At 42.6% G+C, this 23,462-nt stretch overlaps 1 protein-coding gene across 1 annotated transcript in view; it reads right to left on the reverse strand.

Annotated features, from left to right (window-relative positions):
- The window catches only part of LOC119727347 (stromal interaction molecule 1-like), a 174,421-nt gene that overhangs the window by 19,389 nt on the left and 131,570 nt on the right, over positions 1–23,462 (reverse strand). The gene's annotated exons all lie outside the window — the stretch shown is intronic.

A 23,462-nucleotide genomic window follows, 5' to 3' on the forward strand; every position in this document is an offset into this window, starting at 1 on the left:
ACTTGTTAGCTTTTTGTATGAATAAAAAGGAGTAAATGCTTCAGATTCAAGTATTTACTGGTCATTTTTCAAGGCTGGGTTGGGGCAACCTTGAAAATATAAAGCAAATAAAAACTGCTGCATTTTTTTATTGTTAATCTCCCCAAAATTAACACAAAACGTTAATTAACTACATATAATACCATACACTGTATTTTGCACAACATTTATGCGAAATTTAAATATTGTTTTATTATTAAGTTCATTACTAGAAGAGACGATAATTTCACATTTTTTCGCAATATGAGAAGCGTTAGCATAAAATTCAGTGCAGCATAGAATGATTTAAGGATAAATTTTATCCAACGGCACCCTGGGGACTGAACAAAATGAAATCATTTGTTTAGTTTATTAGGTCAACTACCTTTGCCAACTATTATTTTTTAAATATTTCTATAAACAAAACTCTTTATGTAATGAATGTTGGTATGATTTTACCCACTTTAACACATGGCTGTGATTTTTATGCAATTGTGACGTCTACGGGACACTGTGGACCTTTACAATTTTCATGAGTGAAGAAAGTATACTTTCTGTATTCTGCAACTGGCGAAAAGTGTCACGATTTTTGCTGGATTTGAGGATCAGATGTACTACAACATGTCCTAGCAGCATCACCTTGAATTGGACTATACCCTATGTGCAAACCCTCCGTGTGTGTGGCAGTTGGTACACACAAAATAAACCCTATTGTTGACAATCATTCATCCATGCAACAATCCAACGGTAAGAAGCATTTGCTACCTGGGGCGGATTGCAATAACCGGTCTTAAAGCTGTCTATGCGCATTAGACAGTCTAAAAGCTCTGGCTGTCAGTCAGTCTATAAGTAAGACCATTGCAATGACACAGTTTAATTAGTAAGACAGTCTTAAAATAATTAGCCTGGGTTGGGCTGGCTTAAAATGGTCTATAGTTGGGATTTTTGGAATTCACTGGTGTGTTGAATTATTCTTTCCCAAAATATTTTTTCCCAGTTGATGAGTGTTTGATGATTAATCCTAAAAAAGCAGAGTACTGCTCGGAGGGAAAATTCTCTGGGATAGAAGGGATCTTCTGGAAAAATGTAATGACACTGAGTTGTACTGCAAATACAATTTTCTCAACATAAAATTTCGGAATTGACATTTGATTTCGCATGATATGAATCACACAAACCTAAAAAAAAAATTGTGCAGTCTCTCCAGTATTTGCCCGTAACCATGGAATGTTTGTTTGTGAATCATTACTCTAAGCGGGCTTAGTAAAGACCAGCTTATTGCAATGTGCTAAGTTTGGTGTCTTAACCAAGACCGTCTAAGAACAATAGCCGGCTAAAATTGGACTGGTTTAGCCAGCCGACTAAGACTGCGTTATTGCAATCCGCCCCTGTTGTCTAGTAAATGTTGAACAGTAAAGGGAAACTTTTATTCATACGGAATCAAGCATTTGCTTTTCCTTAATGCTTGTACTCCAAAGTAAATGCTTTTACTTTTTGCTTAAACTTCTTAGTATTTGCTAGCTTTTATACATATGACCCAATGGGTCGTATGTAAAAAGCTTGATTCTGTATGAATAAAACAATTTTCCGGTGCTACATGCCATGAAAACTTAAGTTTGCCATATACATACATATATAGTGCAGAATTACCATTCGTGCATATGAATACAGGCGCGGATCCGGGGGGGGGGGGGGGGGGGGGGGGGGGGTTAACCCCCAGCTCTGTCCACACAAAAATTTCCATAGAAATTCATGAAAACAAATGCAAACCCCCCCCCCAAATTTTTTACTGGTATCTAGACTTATGTTTGTGGACAAACACAGGGCTGTTTCGGCATCTTTTTTTGTGACATGTGACATGTAAAGTTTCAAGTATAAGTTCCATCCAGGAAGGATGTGTAGTTCTGTTGATAATAAATGGTGGCATATAAATATGTGATTATATTCTCATAGGGCTTGAATTATGATGTCACGTGTCAGGTGATGACGTCATGATGACGTCATGATGACGTGACATCAGTTTTTATCTATAATCATCTATAACAACCTGCTACTACAGGGCGCTCTAACATTTTATGACGACACCTTAAATTTTGTTGAAACTTAGCCAGAGCATACATTGTTGAAAGCAAGGTCACATCTTTTACCAATTTTAAATTACAAAGCACTTCCCCTTACAACTGGAAGGAAGGGTCACGTGATTTTGCACGTAATATCAAAAATAAAAACCATGGTTTATTCTATCAATTCCTGCAAAAATCAAGTTCAAGTCTCTCACAGTTGATTTTATATTGATTTTTAAATATTAAATCTATTAATCTTTAACGTGACATCACGTAATCTATGATGACGTCATCGTTACGTCACTTCAATTTTTATCTAAAACATGTCCCGGTCTACGCACACACCAACTTTCAACCAAATCGGACTTGTAGTTCTGGAGATATAGACCTTAAAAATATGTACATTAAATGTAACGTCACGTGACAAAGTCATGATGACGTAAATGTTCGGGGCACAACTGCAGGTGCTGGTCTAAGTGTTTGCCGACTATAAAGACAATTGAATTGATTTTGGTGGTCAAAGTGCCGGGAACAAAAAAATGTGTACAAATGCTATGGGCCAAAATGACTGAAGAAGAAAAAGAAAAAAAACTAGAGCTATGTCTGTTCGATGAGCAGAACATAGGGCTTTTCCGTATTTTTTTTTTTTGGGGGGGGGGGTGTTTTGTCCATATGCAATTAGATACCGTAGTTATAGGACTAAATTCTTCACATACATGTATAGGACTTCAAAATTTACACCTTTTAACATGATGTCACATGTCCCGCAATGACGTCATCGTAACAACACCATAAATCCCATGAGAGAAAGTGTAACATTTTGTTAGCGGAATAAAATCTTAAAAATTAGAAAATCATAAAAATATCAACCGATATTGTCATGACGACGTCATTTCAAATTTTGCATACTTGTGACATTATCTACCTATCCACAAAGTTTCATGAGGATGGGAACTTCTGTTATATGTGTTTTGGAAATTCGCGTTTTTGATAACGTCATCGTGACGTCACAAATTTTAAAAAAATGTGTATATATACCTATTACCTAACAAACAAAATACAAAAGGAATTTTGAGTTTTTCATGTTGCGTTCGTGAGATACGGCTTAAAGGTCCAAAAATTCAAAAATTCATATCAAATCGCACGATAACGTCATCATGACGTCACCTCATTTTTATCTATAACACATCGCAGTCTACCGACATACCGAATTTCAACCCAATCGGACTTACCGTAATTTTCGGAATATAAGCCGCGGCTTATACGTTGATTTTGCCCATGAAAATGTTTACTGCGGCTTATACACAGGGCGGCTTATACGCCGAGCCTTGAAGAATAAAAATGACATTTACATGTGTATTTAATGTTGTGGTATAAGAAGAGATGTGTTGCTGAAATACAGTGTAATTATCAATTAAGAAAGTCATTAACAAACCGAAAGCACGTCCCACAAAAAGGTACCGAGCGGTAAAAACGTACGGCTAGTAAAAGCTGTCTCTTCGACATCAACAACCGGCCGTACGTGATGCTGCATGCATGCTGCATGGATTCCCCATGGACCACACCATTTGTGGTAATAAAGGGGTGTACTTTCTTGGGAACAATAATTACCAATATTTTCCCTGTTTAAAAAATGAAAAAAAAGACAACTAATACTTTTTATGGAGTTCGAAACATATCTTAATTTGATAATCAGTTGTTCAACATCACAATATATTTTTTTTCTTGAAATGTATTCAAGAAATGATGTAAAACTCAAAACAGGGGTGAAATCACCCCTTATGAAATTAATGGCTTCGTCCACAAAACTTTCAGCATCGTGTTGACTGTTTTCGAAGAAAATTACGATCCAAACTTGAATTTTTGACGTTACTACTCATTAGTAATCACAACAATTTGATAAGTTTTGCTGTAAAAACGGACTTGTTTATTCTTAGGGCAAAACAACTCAGCGTCTGTTGCCACAAAGCAGGATTTGTAGCACTCCAGTCTGACGACACATGGTGGGTTGCATGCTCTTTCAAGTGCTGGGGGAAAATGTTATCCTTCGCCGGCGCAGGCTCACTGACGAGCCAGCCGGCAGCAATTCCCATTTTTTATTTCTCATCATCAATTTCCATATTTGTTTGTAATAGTATCGACTGTAAATGATTTGATATAACTTTTGTGGCCCTTTTTATAGCTTTCGTAGTGTAAATGGAAATGGTTCAGAGCATTTTGACTAGAATTTGGAGGCCTTACAAAATTTAAACCGCTGCGGTCGGTGCGGCTTATACGCCGGTGCGGCTTATACGCTGACTTCAAATCTTAATTTGCAGATTTTTGCGTGCTGCGGCCTATACGCCGCGCGGCTTATATTCCGAAAATTACGGTACTGTTCTGTAGATATAGGCCTTCCAAATATGCACCTTTGTGATGACGTCACGTGACCCATGATGACGTAATCATGACGTCACTCTTCGAGACACAACTTCACTATAGGGTCTTTACCTGAGATAAGTTTAATTGGAAAAGGACTTTTTTTAGGTCAAAAGTGGCAGGTACCAAAAACGTGTACAAAGTCAATGGGATTTGGGGTGGACCCAAAAAGATCAAAAAGAAGAGAAAACTAGAGGTCTATGTCTGTTTGCAACAGAACATAGGGCTTTTCCGCATTATGATTTTTTAATCAATAATATGCCCTGAATATGCATGAACATAAAATCTGTCAAAGTTAGCTGAAAATCGGCTAAAACAGTCACTGTGGACAGGATTTGACCTCGGCAATACGATGTATGTGCGTGTGTACAAGGTCTTTGCTTGGACAAAGAGTGATCTAAATAAATTACTGGCAAAGAGTCGAAAACGCACTTTGAAAATCGACAAATATTTTAAAATTTTTTGATGACGTCATCGTGACGTCACTTCGAACTTTGCATACTAGTATGATTAACTACCTACCCACCAAGTTTCATGACAATTGGACCTTTCCTTATATGAGTTTAAAAAAAAAAAAAATCGCATTTTGATGACGTCATGATGACGTCACACATTTTTCAAGTTTTGTGCGAATAGCTGTTACATAACAGACCAAATGCAAAAAAGAATTTTGCATTTTGCATGTTGCGTTCGGGAGATATGGCTAAAAGGTCCAAAAAAATAAATATTCATATAAAATCTCAGGATGAAGTCATCATGACGTCACCTCATTTTTAATCTATAACACATCCTGGTATAGCCACATACCAAGTTTCAACCCAATCGGACTTACATTTCTGTAGATATAAGACTTCACAATATGTACGTAAATTTTGAAAAATCAATAAAAAAATTAGGTGATGACGTCATCGTGACGTCATAGTCTTGGCATAATTTTTGTATGAGGGTCTTCCTTGGCTGTAACTTTGATGACGATTCCAGATCGTCAAGTTATAAAAATGGTGGCTTGAAAACGTGTACAAAGTCAATGGGTTAAAAATCCCACAGCAGAAAAACTGCACCTTTAAATACTTGATTTGCCTTTAAACTGAAACATTTTTATAAAATATTACTTGATATTCTGACTCTTGGGAATATTTTCAATCAAATGGCAAACGTAAAAAAATACGATTTCTTTTTCCTTCTCATAGTAATTCTCGGCCGAAGTTCAGAACTACTCAGTAAGATATATCAGTGTTGTATAGGGAAAGACTTGTGGAGAAAGCTGTGTACAAAGTCAATGAGAAAAATTAATTATTCATAAATCCATAATAAATCACTTGATGACGTCACCATGACGTCACTCTTCGGGACACATCTTGGCTATAGGGACTATGCTTATGCCAACTTTCAATGATATCTGACAAAGATTAATGCCAAAAGTGCTATAATACGTCCCTGTCTATGCGCATGCATGAACATAAAATCTGTCAAAGTTAGCCGAAAATCGGCTAAAACGGTCACTGTGGACAGGATTTGACCTCAGCAACACGTGCGCTGCAGGCTGATTGACATACGATGTATGTGCCTATGTACAATGTACGTGCATGTACATGTACATTGTGGACGTCCTGTCCTGTGCATGTTTTGAAGCAGAGGTATTTTCAACGTGAAGTTTTAAGCGTGCGCAGGGCATGTTCGAGTTCGCTTATCGCCTCGAAACTTTGAAATGTTTTAGACCTACCCTTCAATCGACAATTAAAGTAAAAACAAATATAAAAACTGCCATGGTTGATTTTTCAGGAATTTTCAAATGAAAAAGGGTCTTTTTATTATAACTTCCGGTCTGATGACGTCATTCGCCTAAAACTTTGCACACGTCTTAAGTGGGTCAAGGTCATCATATACACCAATATTTAGGCGATTCCGACAAACTTCGCCACAGACATCTATTCAAAATACATTTTTGCTAATTTTCAACCTGTCGCTAGAGGGCGCTCGAAGATTGCATGACGTCATCGGTAGATGAGTTGAAGAATACTATTGGCCAAGAGACTAACACCCTTGCCAAGTTCATTTCTATTACCTCTTTCAAATGATAAGCCACTTCCGGTTTGGGCCTTTTTCGACCGGAAGCAAGGGTCACGTGATTGCACACACACTGAATGAAATGAAGACCTCAACCTACTCTACCACTTGCAACAGAATGCTGCGGACGCGTACGGTTGATTTCTTATGCATTTTTAAATATTAAAAGTGTCACAATTTAATTGCCTATAAATAAACACAGGATGACGTCATCATGACGTCATCATTCCACAATGTTGTTTGAATTAGGGTCTTTGCTTGGACAAAGAGTGGTGCAAATGAATAACTGGCAAAGAGTCGAAAATGCCCTTTGAAAAGCGACAATTTTTTTTAAATTTCCGTGTACAAAGTCTATGGGAAAAATTAAATATTCAAAAATCTATAATAAATTAGTCGATGACGTCACCATGACGTCAATCTTCGGGACACATCTTTGCTATAGGGACTATGCTTATGCCAACTTTGAATGATGTCTTACAAAGATTAATGCCAAAAGTGGCGTGTAGAAAAAAACGTGTACAAAGTCTATGGGATTTAGGCGACAAAAAGAAGAAAGAAAAAAAAAATGAGAACAAATAGAAAGGCTTTTCCGCTTTTTTGCGGAAAAGCCAAAAAAAAATCAGAACAAAAACAAAGGCTTTTCCGCTGTTCAGCAGAAAAGCCAAAAAGTAGAGCTATGCCTGTTCGAAGAACAGGACATAGGCCTTTCCGCATTTTTAGAAGTATACAGTTTTTAGAAGTATAACAGTTCTTGGGCATTAAGACCAGCTTCTTTTAATTTTCGAAGCATGCACAATTTTCTGCTCGATTTAGTGATTATAGAGTCTACTTGCCCATCCCATTTCAAATCTTGTTGGCGAGTAACTCCGAGTAACTTAAACTTTTCTACTATAGCCAGTTTTTGGCCAGAGATACTTAAATCCAACATAGGGGTGTTTTTTTTTCCATAATAGACCAGCATAGCTTGACATTTTGCTGGGTTCAATTTGAGTTTGTTATTGTTAGTCCAGTCCTGCAGGGAGTCTAGACTATTCTGGATCTGGCCTGCACTTTCATACGGCCTAGTTTCCCCTAACGTTAAGTCATCTACATATTTCCAAACTTTGATTCCAGTATCTCTGTCCTCTTCCTGTGCGCCACTTTTGTCCCTTGGGGGATACCCCCTGAGAGGTAGGCCCAGTCAGAGAATTCAAACTTGTATTTCACTCTTTGCTTCCGTTCAGAAAGGAAGTCAACCACCCACTGTATGATAGCTGGAGAAACACCCATTTTTAGTAAGTTGTTCAAGGCAATTTTATGGTCTATGACATCTCCCTGTGCTATTTCCTCGGCTGCAATTGTTGTAGTTTTCTCACTCTATTAATATTGTGAGAGGCCTTTGCCTTCTTTATCTCACTAGTAACTTGATTTCTCAGTTTCTTTCTAATGAGTGTATTACCCTCAGCAAACGCCTTCTGTCTAAGCCCAATGAGGTTTTTAATTTTAACTGTCATCCACGGTTTGTCACCAGTGTGGAGATGAACCACTTTGGTTGGAAAAAAAATGATTAATTCCCTCATTGAGTGTTTGATAGAAGGCGTCTGCCTTAATTTGGGTATCAGTTACATCATATATTGGGGTCCAAGTTTGACTCTGAACCCATCTGCCAAACTCTCTTTGTTTTGATTCAGTCATTGGTTGAACCACTTTCCTTTTGACTTCATTCACGACTAGTGATTGTTTAGGCACTACGCTGACACAATTGTGATCACTAAAACCAATGGGTGATTTTATAATCGGCGCACAATATTGATCAGCCATGTTGGTGATTATGAGACCTTACACTACAATATTGATCAGCCATGTTGGTGATTATGAGATCTTACACTGCCTCCGGCTCGGGTAATTATCAGCACCCAGTCTCTAAGCGGTCTTAAACAGAGTGATAAAAACCTCCGGAGCACACATTTATTCCCTTCGTAATCTTCCTTGTCGAAGGGTCACATGACTAGTCACATGATTTACTAAGAGTGCCTAGTGCAAGAGACTAGAAACGTGTGCAATTACCTAAGGGAAAACATGGAGAGAGAAGAGTGCAAATACAGAGAGAGATGAGTGCAATAGTTTGGATCAGAGTGCAAAAGTGTTTACACAACATCTCGAGCAACCTTGATGGAGTGAGTGACAAGCTAAAAGGTTACTGTGTCGCAGGTTATTTACATCACAGGATGTCTTACCACGCTCAGCTACGCGACCACGCAAGGGTAACATTCCATTCTCTCGAGATAAGTAAGGGACTGCAAAACTGGACCGAGAACTCCCATTAGTGTTCATGGGTAACACACGGGGGAGAGAAATTCTCCGTGCTGCTGAGCAGTCCTCGGAGAATGCCACAGCACGCATGCTATGGAGAAAGGAACTTAGCTCGCTGGGGTGAAGGGAGGTGTGGTCAGTCGCGCACATGTACATCGCTACATGAATAATGCGCTGTGCTTGGTTCATTATTGTGTCAGTACTTATGGCATAAATGTGCAAGTTGGCAATTTACAATAAATGGGTAAAATACAAGAACTATAAAAGACAACAATGAGATTGTGTACTTCATGGACGGAATGAAACCAGAGGGCGCTAGATTTCCATAACCAAGCATTCTGGGTTCGCAACACTATTCCCCCTCAAGTTTTTACAACGTCCTTGTTGTAACCAAGAGGAAAAGAAGAGTCGGTTCAGTTGGTTCGTAGAAACTCCAGTTCATGAGTTCAGATCGAGGTAGAATAGTGAACAAAAAAACAAGTTGGTTGATCAAAGGCTAGTGTTCTTCTAATGTTCGTGGTGACTGTCACTTTTTGATGTTTTGTATCTAATCTAATAGTAATTATAACTAAACTCTACGGAGACTAAAAACTACTAAAAAAAATAAAGCAACTATAGGAATAAAGGAAATAAAAACGAAGAGTATACTGTCTAGGTAATGTATATTTACAGGGACTTGAATGATCCGGCCAACGCCTCTGCCACGGTTTTGGTGTATCTTTGCACCGCATCATTCTTTTGAAGTACAGATTGTTTCACCTGCACGGGCGCTGTCTTCGAGTTTCTTTGCAATGTCTTTGGACTGCGCCTGGGCGATCGCCACTATTTTGGTCTTGAGGGCCCGTTCCAGTTTGTCTATCCGCTTGTCTTGTTCACAGAGTTTGTCCATGATGTCTTGTAGGCTTACTGCGGGGACACACGGTGTGAGGTTTGGCTTGGAAATAGCCACAGCTGGTCGGGGAAACGCCTGTGTGGTACGCAGGGGAGGCGAAATCTCGTCGAAGGCTGGCCGGCAGTTGTGAAGGCGGGTATATTGGTGGGCGCTTGAACCAGCCCCGGCACCGAGGGAATCAGGAAACTTATATCGGGCGTCTGGGGCTTCTCTTCAACTGGACTCCTGGCTAGGGGGACTTGAGGTGGTTCGGCAGACTCCGTGTCCGATCGCTCATCCTGCAGCGGGGTGCTGCAGCATGAAGACTTGTCAAGTGAAGGGGGTGCATCAACTGGCGAGCAGCTCAGGTCCTCCGCCATAACAAACACATGTTGCTCTAGGTGGGCGTTTTGATCTGGCGTGATGTCTGCGCTTTGGAAGTGACGCCGAAGCCACGCATCTCGTCACTGGGGAACACTCTGTCGTGGTGAGATGAGCCCTTTGGCGTCAGCCTGCTTCTGAGTGTGTACAGCACTAAGCATGTGTGATTCAAGTCGGGAATGGTTTGAAAATCCCTTCTTGCAGAACCCACATATAAAGTTTCTCATGAACCATGGCCAATGAGAATGTTGGCAATGCCTGTCGAGGGCGAAAACATCCCGCAGTGACCTTTCACAGTAATTGCAATCCATGGCTGTAACGTACGATGTTGTCAACGAGATAGTGAGAACAGTTGTGAGGGGAGCAAGTTCATTTTGGGGTGGGTAGGAGGGACGCTGGTCCGATGGATGTGGCGCCCTTTGATTGGTTGTGAACTAATTGGTTCGCCGTCATAGAAACAAGTGTTTGTTTGTGTTTTGGTCATGTTTGGTTGCCTTGGTATCTCAGCAAAACTGATAACAGAACATAACCAGCTGTCATGCACTATCAGTACCTGGCGGTCCGACAGCCGGGCAATGTCATTGACGGGCTATATACACACACTGCGATGGCCACCAGCTGTTGCGTCCGGATTTGCGAATGGGCAGGCAAGGCGGGGTCACTACAGTGTTTACTTCCGCATTCCTGACCTTAGCGGGGTCAACAGAAAACGGACATGCAGGGGGCTAGTCGATATCTACGAATCTCGCTGGTGTACGCTTAGTGCGAGAACTTCGGCGGATGGGGGTAGTGTTCGTTGCAGTTTTTGTGGGGGGAGCGTTGACTGCAACAGGTAGTTCTTGGATGTTGTTCTGGGCTGTAGAAGGAATGAACAGTGTCTCAGGCGGAGGACAGTTGAGGCTCAACGTCTTTTGCAAGTCTGTCATCCATTAGGGAATATCATCGCTGTGGTACTGTTTCAGTCGGTCTTGGTGGAGGATTTTGGTTTTCCCCCGTTGCTTTAACCGGATCTCAAACAGCAAGTCACTGAGTTTCTTCTGGACGATGCATGGTCCTTTCCACTTTGCTTGTTTCAGTTTTGGGGACAACCCAACAGTTTTAGTGCTGTCTCTCATGTACACCAAAACACCAACGGTGTAGTTGTTTTGGGATACACGAGCGTCATGGTCCTTTTTCTGACGAGTGGCTGACTGCCCAAGGTGTTCACGTACAAGGTGATGAATTGTCTCCACCTGCCTCCTTAGTAAACTGACAAAGTCACATTCATCATGTGGCTCTGCGTCCGTGGCTGGGCCGCCAAGTACAAGTTCGATAGGGGTATGGGTTTCACGACCGAACATGAGCATGTTCGGTGTATACCCTGTGGTTTCATGCTGGCAACTTCTGTGGGCTGAAGTGAGCAGCGGCAGGTGAACGTCCCAATTGCGTTGGTTCTCGTCAATGTAGGCTGAAATCATGTTAACCAGTACTTGGTTAAACGCTCAGCCTGACCGCTCGCTGAAGGATGGTAGGGAGACGTTCTAGTTTTGTGAATCTCCAAAAGTTTGCAGACTTGCTGAAACAATTTTGATTCATAGGTTCGACCCTGATCAGAGTGAATGTCAAGTGGAGCACCATATCAGGAAATGAACTCGTAGACTACCTTGTGGGCTACTGTCTCTGCTGTTTGGTCGGGGATCGGGTAGGCTTCCATCAATTGTGTGAACTGGTCGCCAACAAGTAGGATGTACTTGTTTCCTCGCTCTGATACAGGAAGGGGTCCCAAGATGTCAGTGACGAGCCTGTCCATAGGCGCGCCTACTCGGTAGTCCTCTAGAGGAGCTCGGGGAGTTTGGTGTGGCCTTTTGCGGGCACCACATTTGCTGCACTTTCTGATCCACTCACGGACGGACTCCTTTAACTTATACCAGTAGAACTGACGTTTTGTCTTTGTGATTGTTTTCTTGACACCAAGATGCATCTTCGCACGCATGTGCGACACAGTGATTTTTCATGTCACCTGTCAATGTTTAACCTTTTGTCCAGCCGGAGAAGGCTCCGATCAGTGTTATGGCCTGTGTTTCTACTATTGAAACATTCCAATAACGACTGGTGAAAGAGATTAAAACTACGTTTGCGATGATTTTAACGTGCCATTTCCATCGACTTTTTATCGACTTTTCTTCGAAATTATGATTGAAATAAAATGACATTTTGTGAAAAAATCGTTACAAAATCAAATTTTGTGGGACACTTAACATTTAAGCCACTTAACATGTAAATCTTAGTGTCTAAACATATATTTTCAGGGTCAAAGAATGCACCTGAACCATTTGGGTTAGTGCTAAATGGTTAATTTTTCCACAAACATTGCGGTGGCCATCTTGGATTTTACTTTTGCAGTATAGGTAAAACATTATTATGTGATAATAAATGTCATTACTCACAAAAGTTTACAGTTTAAAAGTGCTCGCCCTAATTCTCAAGGTGCTGCATGCACGTCTTGCACCGCATACACTTTGATTCCTGAAGCCACATGAACTAGTTCACTGCAGGCTTTGGAGGCCACAGGAAACATGGTCCAGACAGGAAACCATTACTGTTTTTGTTCATGTTCGAGTGCCTGATCCTAAACAGGCTTGTCCCCATTGGTGAAACATCCCTTATCCCTCAGCAACCTGGATTGCGACATTGCAAGTCAACAACAAGCCAACTCTTAATCTGGCACAGCACGCTGAGGATGGGTTTCAAAATGACAAATAAGTGGAGCTATTTTTGTGGATCTTTTGGTCACATATAATACTGTAAACCACTGCCGCCTCTTGAAAAAGATCCAAGTTGACCCAATACCTCGCTTTACGGATCATATCGACCCCTTAACATCAAATGGTCCGGAACACCATTGGCCCCTTGGTCCCTTGTAGCCTTCCTGTCTACCTTTAATAGGGTGACCCTCCATCGTATCCTGTCATTCAAGTTATCCAAATTTAGTTCCCCGTAACAACATCATATCCTTTGGATTTCCGAAGGGACGTTTCCAGCCAAGATAAGATATCCAATTATTTCTAAATGACGAGTGTCGCTTCCTCCAGGGACGGCAAGCTTCGGCACAACAGGCCGAAGTCAAGAAAAGCTTCCTCAGCCATGTCCACTCCTTCACAACATCAGGGAAGTGGCAAGACTCCAACACTGGAAGCAACAACTGGGAGCAAATGCCCACCACATAGGCGTAGCGGGGGGGGGGGGGGGGGGGGGGGGGGGGGGTGTTAAGGGGGTATTTTGCAACGACTGCCCTTTTCCATTCAAAAAGTTGTGCCCTTTTTTTTGGTCCCATCAGCCGTTCCTGGTGCCTTTTATTGAATTTCGCGCATGTATTGCCCTGAAAAGCACCATATATTGTACATTAGGGTGCACAGTCATCGGTTTTGAACAGATGGTACCAGCCCCCCTCAACTATTTGATTATACGGAGGCCAAGTGTCCGGAGAAAAAAAATGTGTCTACATTTCAGCACGAATGTGCAAGTGCCCTTTTCAAGAAATGTTTACCCCCCAATAAAAATGACCGTGCTACGCCACTGCACTGATTGTCATGGTTAGACTATAACAACGGCAGAAAACCTCCCAACAGGTGCTACATTGACATGGGTTCAATGAAAAACTATCAGCCGCTTGAGAACAAGGACTAGTCGATCACAGACCCGCCTTAATCAAATGGAACTACAAAAGTGGTTCAGCTGCATGTATTTGTGGAGAGGCAGAGTTGTATTACATCCTGTAGTGCCAGAGATTTCTACCTGCCTAGGTTCAAAGATGGCATTGACCCAGTAAACAGGACGGTATTGGGCCGATACCATCTAATTATGGGTTTGTTGTGGCAGTACCGTACAGTTTAAACGGTACAAGACCAGAAGCGGGCTAATGCTGGCTCGATTGCGCCAAAACGCGCCCTATTAAATGGCAAACGGTAATGGTAACACCGTTCAGAGCCTGCATCGGACCAGTGCTGGTCTTTTTAAGGCAAACAATAACAGCAAGACGGCGCCCAGCCTGAACCGACCATTGCAGGTCCTCTTACAATAAACCATGATGAAAAGACGGTAAAAGGCCTGAATCGGGCCAGTGTTGGTCCCTTTATGGGAAACCATAATAGCAAGACGGTACACAATCTGAATGGGACCAGTGCCTGCCCTTTCAAGTCAAACCATAATGGCAAAAGGGTACATAGTCTGAATCGGGCCAGTGTTGGTCCTTTTCAAACCATATGGCCGCCGTATGAAGTGTCTGGTCAAACTGACTATTTGAAACGATCCCAAATACATGTAGTACTAATCCAAATTGTTGAGTGATCGCCACATTAGAGGAAATGGATGAGCCATCAGAGAAGCCGTGTGAACTGCTGCTATGGCTGATCGTTAATTTCGCACCATTCCTACTGACAAATTGGCTCTGAACAATGACAGTAGAAGTTCTGAACAGGGTCATTCCATGCCAACTCAACAAATGGTGCACACCATCACCTCTTGGATTTTTTTCTTTTTTGGTGTACTGAAAGATACTTAGGAGAAATGCAAATTCTGAAAATTTGGGGTCTCTACGACTTTTCGTTCTTGCGCAACAGCATTTTGAAATTTGAGGTGGGCGGGGCCAAAAGTGCGTTGCGTCATGAAATTCAATGTTTAAAGGGCCATATATTTAAAACTATACCACCCAGACATTTGAAACTTGGTAATCTGGGCTAACAATGGTTTAAAGAAGCACAGAGTGAATCCACAGCCTGTTCTTCGCACCACCTACTATAATGTCGTAGTCGACTGTCATAGATTCGTCGTGTTGAGAGACAACGTCCCTTTGCGGCCAGGGCTGCAGCGTCTTCAGAAAGACCTGCTGATCGGTAAGCGCGCTCGACAGTGGCCAGTACGCTAGGTGGAGATCTCCTGAAGCCGGGTGTCGGAACAGGGACTGAGGCTAAAAAAGTAGGTTGTGACGATCTGGGAGGATTAGAGGGGAGCCCACTAGGAGCCTCACCAGTCGCGGAAACCAGGGCTGGCGCGGCCAGAAGGGGGGATCAGTAGGATCTTGCACCTGTCTCTCTCCAGTTTCCCGATGACCTTTGTAAAGATTGAGATCGGAGGGGAGATCGGAGGGAAGGCGTAAGCGAACATGTTTGTCCAGTCTATTGCGTTCGAGGCCCTTGCCTGAGGATGATGGGATCTCGAGCAGAACACCGCGAGCTGAGTGTTGATTGCGGAGGTGAACAGGTCTATGTGTGGACAACCTAGGATCGAGAAGATCTGACTTACGATTCTCTTGTTCAATGACCACTCCGTGGGAATTACTTTGCCCCTGGAGAGAGAGTCCGCTATGTCGCTTTCAGCACCAGGAATGTGAATGGCACGTAGATCTACTTTGTGTCTGGTTAGCCACTAAAACATTTCCCAAGTCAGGTAGCACAGCTGGGGTGATCTTGTACCGCCCCGTTTGTTAATATATGCTACCACTGTCGTGTTGTCGGTCTTGATTAGAAGAGACCGGCCCACTGCGTCTGCTTGGAAGTGGTGTAAGGCATTGACTGCAGCCTAAAGCTCTAGAACATTGATATGTAGGGACCGAATGTTGTCGTCCCAAATTCCTGCAGCTTGTCGAGGGGGAGGGGAGGCTCCCCAGCCCTCGTTGGAAGCGTCAGTGGAGATTATGGCGTGAGGATCCCCTCTGGGGAAACTCCATCTGCACCGAATGTTCTGTTCCAATGGCCACCACCGAAGGTGTGGCTGAATGAATTCGTCGATCGAGATCACTAGAGAGATTGGATCTGTCTCGGGTCTGTCATGTGCCAGAAGATGCAATTGCAAAGGACGCATCCTCAGTCTGCACCAGGGGACCAGATCCACTAAGCTGGCCATGATCCCTAGAAGTTTCAGCCAAGCTTGCGCTGGAGCGACTTGAACGGATAGTAAAAGTTTGACGCACTTCCGCAGGCTGGTAACGCGTTCCCCTGTGGGGACGGCCTATGCCCCTGCGTAGATCGATCTCTGTTCCCAGAAAAGTGATTTCCTGGGACGGGATTAGTTGGGACTTCTTCTCGTTGATGATGAAGCCTAGCCTCCTTGTCAACGTATAAGTATCTCTCAAATTTTGAGCAGTTTCATCTTTTGATTTTCCCACTATCAGTCAGTCGTCGAGATCCATAAAAATCATTATGTTTTCTCGACACAGACATGATGCAACTGCCTGCACAACCCTGGTAAACACTCTTGACGAGGTTGATAGCCCAAAGGGAAGAGCAGTGAACTCGTAAGTGCGACCCTGATACTGGAAACGTAGGAATCAGGAGTGCTCTTGGAAGATGGCGACATGTAGGTATGCGTCTTTTAGGTCTAATGACGTTCCCCACGCTGGTGTGGACAACGACTCTAGAACTACATGGAGAGTTTCCATTTGGAAATGCTTGGGTCTGACGAACTTGTTGAGCGGTTTTAGCTAGCCACCTTCTTTGGTGTTAGAAAGAAGGAGGACAGGAAGCCTGTGAACTGTCCCATTGGTGGTACCAAGCGGACTGCTCTCTTCTCGATAAGGGATGATATCTCTTGTTCGAGAGCTAATCGTTTGTCTGTGTTTGTCGGAACCAGTGTTTCGCGAACACATATTTCCGACCAGGGTGTGCTTGTAGATTCTAGTTGATAGCCGTGGCTGACTATAGAAAGCACCCTTGCGCCGCAGGTGATCTCTCTCCAGAATTTCTGAGATGACCCACAACGGGCCTGAGTGTGGGGGTCGGCTCCGTGGGGGAGTCACCGCCGCCATGGCCCACCGCCACGCCCACCGCCACGCCCCCGGCCGCTAGTTTGTACATACTGGCGCGCAGGGGCAGAGTAGGGGCTTGGAGCTGAAACCATTGCACCAGCTGAAGCCTTGGCCGTCTGTTGGCGAAAGGGCTTGAATGGTTTCTTAGGGGAAGGGCGAAACGAGGGAGCACCTCTCGTTGCCTTCTTCCCAGATAACTTGGGCTTGTTAGTAGCTGAAGGCTTCTTCAAGCTCAGTTTGTCCGCTGTTTCGATTCGTTTGGCTTCAACTTCCAGAATCTCCTGGAATTTGCCTCCGAAAAGGTCTTTGCCCATTAGAGGAAGGTCTTCTAACTTCTTCTTAGCGTCTTCGTGCGGTATGTAAAGTACCTCCATCACGTCAGTCCTACGTGATTTGGCGGACAAGATAGAGATTCTTGTAAACTGATCTAGAGAAAAACGGAGTATTTCGTCCAGACATCGGAAGGCTGCTGCTAACATATCGGCTGGAATTTGTGAATCTTCCTCACATGTGCAGACGATATATTCAGATAATAAAAGTAAAAAGGCACTTGTTTGTGAGCCAAATCTAGCCGCCTCATCGACTTTCTCCATTGTATCCTCCATCTTTTCTCTATTCTTATCGACAAATATTGACTTGGTCGGGGCTTTGCCGCTATCTCCAGTCAATTTGTCCTTGGCTGTATCTGGAATAGCAGGAACCGTAAAGAAATCGTCTCGGTCCTTTTCTGGAAACTGGAAATAGGCTGCCGACCTTTTGTTGAAAGCAGTCCATTTCTTTGAAACGGCGATCTGTTGGATGCGATTGGCGCATAAACGATCCACCGGCATAGTTGGGAAAGGTGGATCTCGAGGTTCCTCAACACCAGTCCGGCGTTTGAAAGAACGACGCGTGGTCTCTGGCTTACTGCTCTCTGGTAGTTGCAGTACTCGAACCATATCTCTTTGAACCAGCCTCAGCTCAGTCTCAAATGGCGAAAAATTGCCAGGGTCAGTGGCCTCTTCATCCCCAGAACACCAGAAAATCGTACAAAAACTCGTCAAAAGGCGAGAGCAAAAATATTTGCTTCTGCACGATGCCGTCGCTAGAAAAAAAGAGGAAGTTTAATGGCGGATTCATGACGTAGCATAATGGGTAGGCCCCAAGAGGGCGCTCGGTGGTTGATTAAATCTTTTAGCGTTTGAGCCTGTCGGCTGAATAAATATGCATATGTAGTAGCTATTTGGGTAAGTGAATGAAGTAGACTTAAAAAAATATTTCATTCTGTTCAGTCCCCAGGGTGCTGTTGCATAAAATTGATCCTTAATCATTCTACGCCGCACTGAATTTTACGCCAACACTTCTCATATCGTGAACAAAATGCGACATTATCGTTTTTTTTCTAGTAATTAAATTAATAATAAACAAATATTTAACTTTTCGCATAAATGTTATTAAAAATAGAGTGTATGGTATTATATGTAGTTTATAAACGTTTTGTGTTAATTTTGGCGTGCTTAATATAAATTAATGCGCAGAAGTAAAAGCATTTGCTTCATTTTTATTCATACAAATGCAAGTAAATGCTTAAAAATAGGTAGTAAAAGCAAATGCTAGTTTTATACATAACACCCAATATGTACATCTCTGCACAAAGTGTGTGCTTGCATTTGCTTTGTAGACAGAAAAACACTACATTAATGAGGCAATATGGCATATCTCAATACAATTCATGAATAAAGGGATGTGCCAGGGATTTTCTTAGTTCATAAAGGGATTTTCTTGAGCCAAGGCTTCTTTCAAAATCTGTCACATTCAATTATCATTGGAACATCATGACATTCCATTCACTAGTTGGAAACTGTTCATGCAACCTATTGGCGGACGTTACTCGAGAAGCACCGTTTGTTCTCCTAACAGAAGATGATATATCAGAACTTATTGGTGATGCTGACGCTGCTTACACGAAGAAACAAATAAAATATGCAGTCAAACGATTAGACGAATTTGCGAGACTTACAGGAACATCTGTTGAAGCATTAACTGATTCACAACTGGACAACTTCTTGTCACGATTTTACACAGGACTGAGAAGGGAAAACGGCACCCTGTACACGAAGAAATCAATGCTTGCCATCCGCTACGGACTTAACCGCCATTTCAAGTCGGTAAGAGGCATTGATATAAACGATGCTAAATTGTTTGTGGACAGTACTACAGTGTACAAAGCGATGATGGTCAAACTCAAAAAAGAAGGAAAGGGATCAGTCAAACATAAAGATCCTATCAGCAAAGACGATATGTCTAAGATCAGTTCATCCCTAGACATTACAACACCACAGGGTCTACAGGATAAAGTGTTTATTGACATTATGGTGTACTTTGGAAACCGAGGCAGGGAAAATCTGTGAGAAATGAAGATTACTGACTTCATTCTTGAGAATGATCAAGATCATAGATACATCATCCATCGTGATACTCTCACAAAAGCAAGACGAGAAAATGAAGATGAGACATACAGTGGTCACATGCATGAAATTCCAGGATCAAGTAGATGTCCGGTTTCTACATTTCTTGCCTACAAGGAAGTATTAAACCCTGAGTTTGATTGCATGTGGCAACGACCCAGACCGGAGGCTCCATCACAGGGACCGTGGTTCACCAAGGCACCACTGGGAGTCAACACACTCAACAACAAGGTGAAAACCATCGCTGAAAGAGCAGGTTACAAAGCGAAATACACCAACCATAGTCTGAGTGACACTGCTGGATGAAGCTGGATTCGCCAGTCGTGACATCATGGCAGTCACTGGACACAAAGCTGAATCTCATACTAACAATGAGAAAAAGAAACAAATGAGTGCCTGCCTTGCATCCAGAATGCAGGAAACTGATCCCACTCTTGCTGTAGAAGAAGAGGAGTCTTTGGAAAATCTTCAAGAAGAGGAGGCTCAGAACAATTGACGGATTGGAGTTGGATCATCTGCTTACCAATTCTCAGGAGCAACTCATACTCAGTGAGTCCAACTTCAATATTAACAATGCAACATCATCGTCCGTTCAGCATTTCCATTTCCACGGACCAGTTAACTTTTATAACAAGTGAGACGCAGGTGAATCTTTACCAGTTTGACACTGCTAATTTTTCGATGGCTTTCAGCATCTGAAGATATCTGTTTCTTAGGAACTTAATGAACAGTTTTGACCCCTTTGGACAGTTCTCAACTTTTAACTTGCATGAACTTGCATTAATTGGATATAGTTCTAAATTTATTAAACTGTTTGAGTTCTGAACTTGTGGAACAGCTATTAACTTGCATAAACTGGATATAAAAGTTCTGAACTTATTGAACTGTTTGAGTTCTAAACTTATGGAAAAGTCTTAAATTGAGATAAATTGAATATGATAGTTCTCAACCTGTTGAACAGTTTGCATAAATTAAATATGATAACTCTGAACTTGTCAAACTTGTAAACAATTTTTAACTTGAATAAATTGGCTATTAAAAGTCAACCAATCAGATGATGAGGATTTATTCAAGTGTTATATAAAACAAATAATGAATGTTTCACGTTCGTGCAATGGTAAGAATAATTTCATTCGGTGACAGATGAAATTATTCTTACCATTGCATTCACAAACATTCATTATTTGTATAGTATTGCACAGTCCTATTGCACCCTGTACATTGCGCTATTCCAAGATGGGAGCGACATTCCAGCTGCCCTAAACTGCTGAAATGTTCATGTAAAGCATGCTTGTTTCAACTGTACTGCACGTCAAATCTGCTTGAAATAAACTCATTATCACGCTCACACTTGTGGAACACGGAAAATGTAGTGTGTCTGTGTCCCACACACCACATCCCACATACGTGGTGTGAATGGCAGATTGAGGTTTCTTGACTTCAACCATAAGGAGTACAAAATCCTCTATATTTCTGAAAGATTCAGCACTTTGTACTCGTTCAGCGACTTCCCAGTGTGCATTTCTTGATGTTCAACACGATTCACATGCATTTTCAAGTCAAAATATTGCCAAAACAGTGATATTCAAGGACGAATTTTGACAATTAAAAAAATATTAGCTGTTTGCTTGTATATACAACAATGAAGAAAACACCCTTGTTCACTACTTTTAAGCAGTTAAAATTTTTTTCTTCAAATATGCCCTTTTAATGAGGTATCAGAAAAAAAAGCACTTTTCATTCAAAATCATACTAAAATTCAAATTTGGATAAAATCTGTTTGCAAGCTGATATCTTCATAATTTAATTTTTTTTCTCACAATTCTGGTGAAGACCCCCACTCTGGCAGGGGGCCCTCGTGAACTCCAGGCAGTAGCCCAGTGAGACGGTGTCGAGTACCCACCGGAATGAAGTGATTTGGTCCAAGGACCCAGTCGAATGGGTCAAACAGGTTCTTATAGGTGCTGTACGTGATGGGGGGGGGGTGTCTGTGGGCATATTCACTGCTGTGATACAACAAAAACTGCCGGTATTTAAACAGGGTATTGCAAGGTAAAAAATGAAATTCGTTTGAAGACGAAGACACCAATATTCGGTGCAGCATGGAGGATTGGCTAAGTAGCGAATATCACGCTTATGGGTCGTTAGGTTGCAGCGTAGATTGGAGTGGCTTGCAATTCGTGCAATGCTCCCCGGTGCAAAGCCTTGTCCGTTTGGTGCGGCGTGACTTTCTTCCCATGTAAAGCCTCATGCAAACGGTCGCGACGTACGAGCGTAAGCAAGTGGCCAGCAGCTTGTGCAAGGCCTCACTTGCTCCGTACGACGCGAGTTTCCTGCAGCGTTAAAAATTGTCGTGTAAATGTGGAAAGCGAACAGCTTGCAGCCTGTGCGAAGCCTTGCTAGATGGGTATGGCGTGAGCTACTTGCAACCTGTGCGAAGCCTCATGCACACAGTCTCGTAAGAACCATGTAACAGGAGTGAGGGACCGACAATCTGTGCTTTGCGAGACCTCTCTCCCGAAAACTACCCATAACGCCCATGAAATAGCATGAAAAACTGACCAAAATGTTACAAAAACTCACCCAACTTGTAGATACAACAAAAATTATTGAATAAAAACAATGAACTTTGCTATAATAAATGGCTGAGCAAATGGAGAGGTCTGAGAATATACGTCTTCCACGTAGCGCCGCTAAGAGAAGTATGGCGGGCGGGATACAATGTACTGCTGGTAATAAATCTCAGCATATGGTTAGCGCCCTCTACGGAATAATGCATATATGTAGTAATACTCTAGGGGTAAGTAGAGCACAGTAGGATAAGAACATTTACTTTTTAGAAATTCTGAAAGATTTTTGAAGAGGAACTGCCAATAATGCATGTATGATACTGTTCTAATGAACCCTGAAGGTGTGGATGACAATAAATGTGTCTGCATTGCCTGGCCCACCACCATTAAGTTGAGGTACCGTATGCTTAAAAGATGTACATAGAATGCATGATATGACATGTTACATATACACTGAACGTGCAGAGTTGTAAATGAATCAAGTCATTGACTTTGAGTCTCTTTTTTAATAGAATGACTCAACTCAACTCAAGTCAAAGGACTAAATTCAACTCTAGTCTTTGAGTCGCTGATTCGACTCAACTGGTGTGGTCTGGGTTGATCAGAACATGCAGATACGCGTCCTTGAGATCCAGGCAGGTGGCCCAGCAAGAGATTAGCAGAGAGTCGAGAGTGTCCATGTGAAACCATGTGGGTTTTATGAAGCGGTTGAACTCCAGGCAGTAACCGAGTGAGATGGTGGCAAGTACCCACCAGTCCGAAGTGATGTGGATCCAGGACCTGGCACAATGGGGCAAATGGGCACTGAGGGGTCCTGTGATGGGGGCCCATTGTTGGTGAGCATAATCACTTCTGCCAGCCGAACCACTGCCGAAAGGCGGCAGTCAAGACCAAAGGGTGGGAGGTGGCTCGTGGACTTGCAGAACATCACCCCAATGACCAGAATCGGGGGCCAGTTTATCACGCACGTTGTCAGCATCGGTAGGCGTGGTGAGATACTGGGTCCTCTCGTCTGCCGGGAAGGAGTATAAACTCAAAAGGCAAATAGGTCAACGCAGTTTGGGTTGGTCAAATACAAACTGAATCTGTTGCGAGCAAACCTGATCGAAGGGAACCACTGGGGTGGGATCGGGCCGGAGAGACTAGCGAGTCAGGAGCCATTAGTTATTTGAATAATTTTGGCTGTGTAGTAGGTGCGATCTTCACAGGTTCAGGGAATCCCAATGAATGTCTCATATTTGTTGTACCAGGTGATAAAGCGAGGCCATGGAGGCTGGCATACTCAAGTCCTCTTCATATTCGGCCTCGACCTCACAAAATGACTGAGAAGAGGCAACATCTTGGTCTTTGGCAAGAAGTTCAGACAGCATAGGAGCACCTAGAGAACTAGGGGCAAATACCGACATGATTGGAGAGTCCGGTGGACAGGAAATCGTGTGGGGTTTGACAGGGTTTGGAGGCGGCCGGAGCTGATAAGGGGGCGACGAGCCCAGATCAGCCGCTCCAAACAGACTACTGTCTGTTTGGAGATGGCTGACAAGGTTTCAGACAAGT

This window comes from Patiria miniata, unplaced genomic scaffold, assembly GCF_015706575.1.
Source record: "Patiria miniata isolate m_02_andy unplaced genomic scaffold, ASM1570657v1 HiC_scaffold_20, whole genome shotgun sequence".
NCBI classification, from domain to species: domain Eukaryota; kingdom Metazoa; phylum Echinodermata; class Asteroidea; order Valvatida; family Asterinidae; genus Patiria; species Patiria miniata.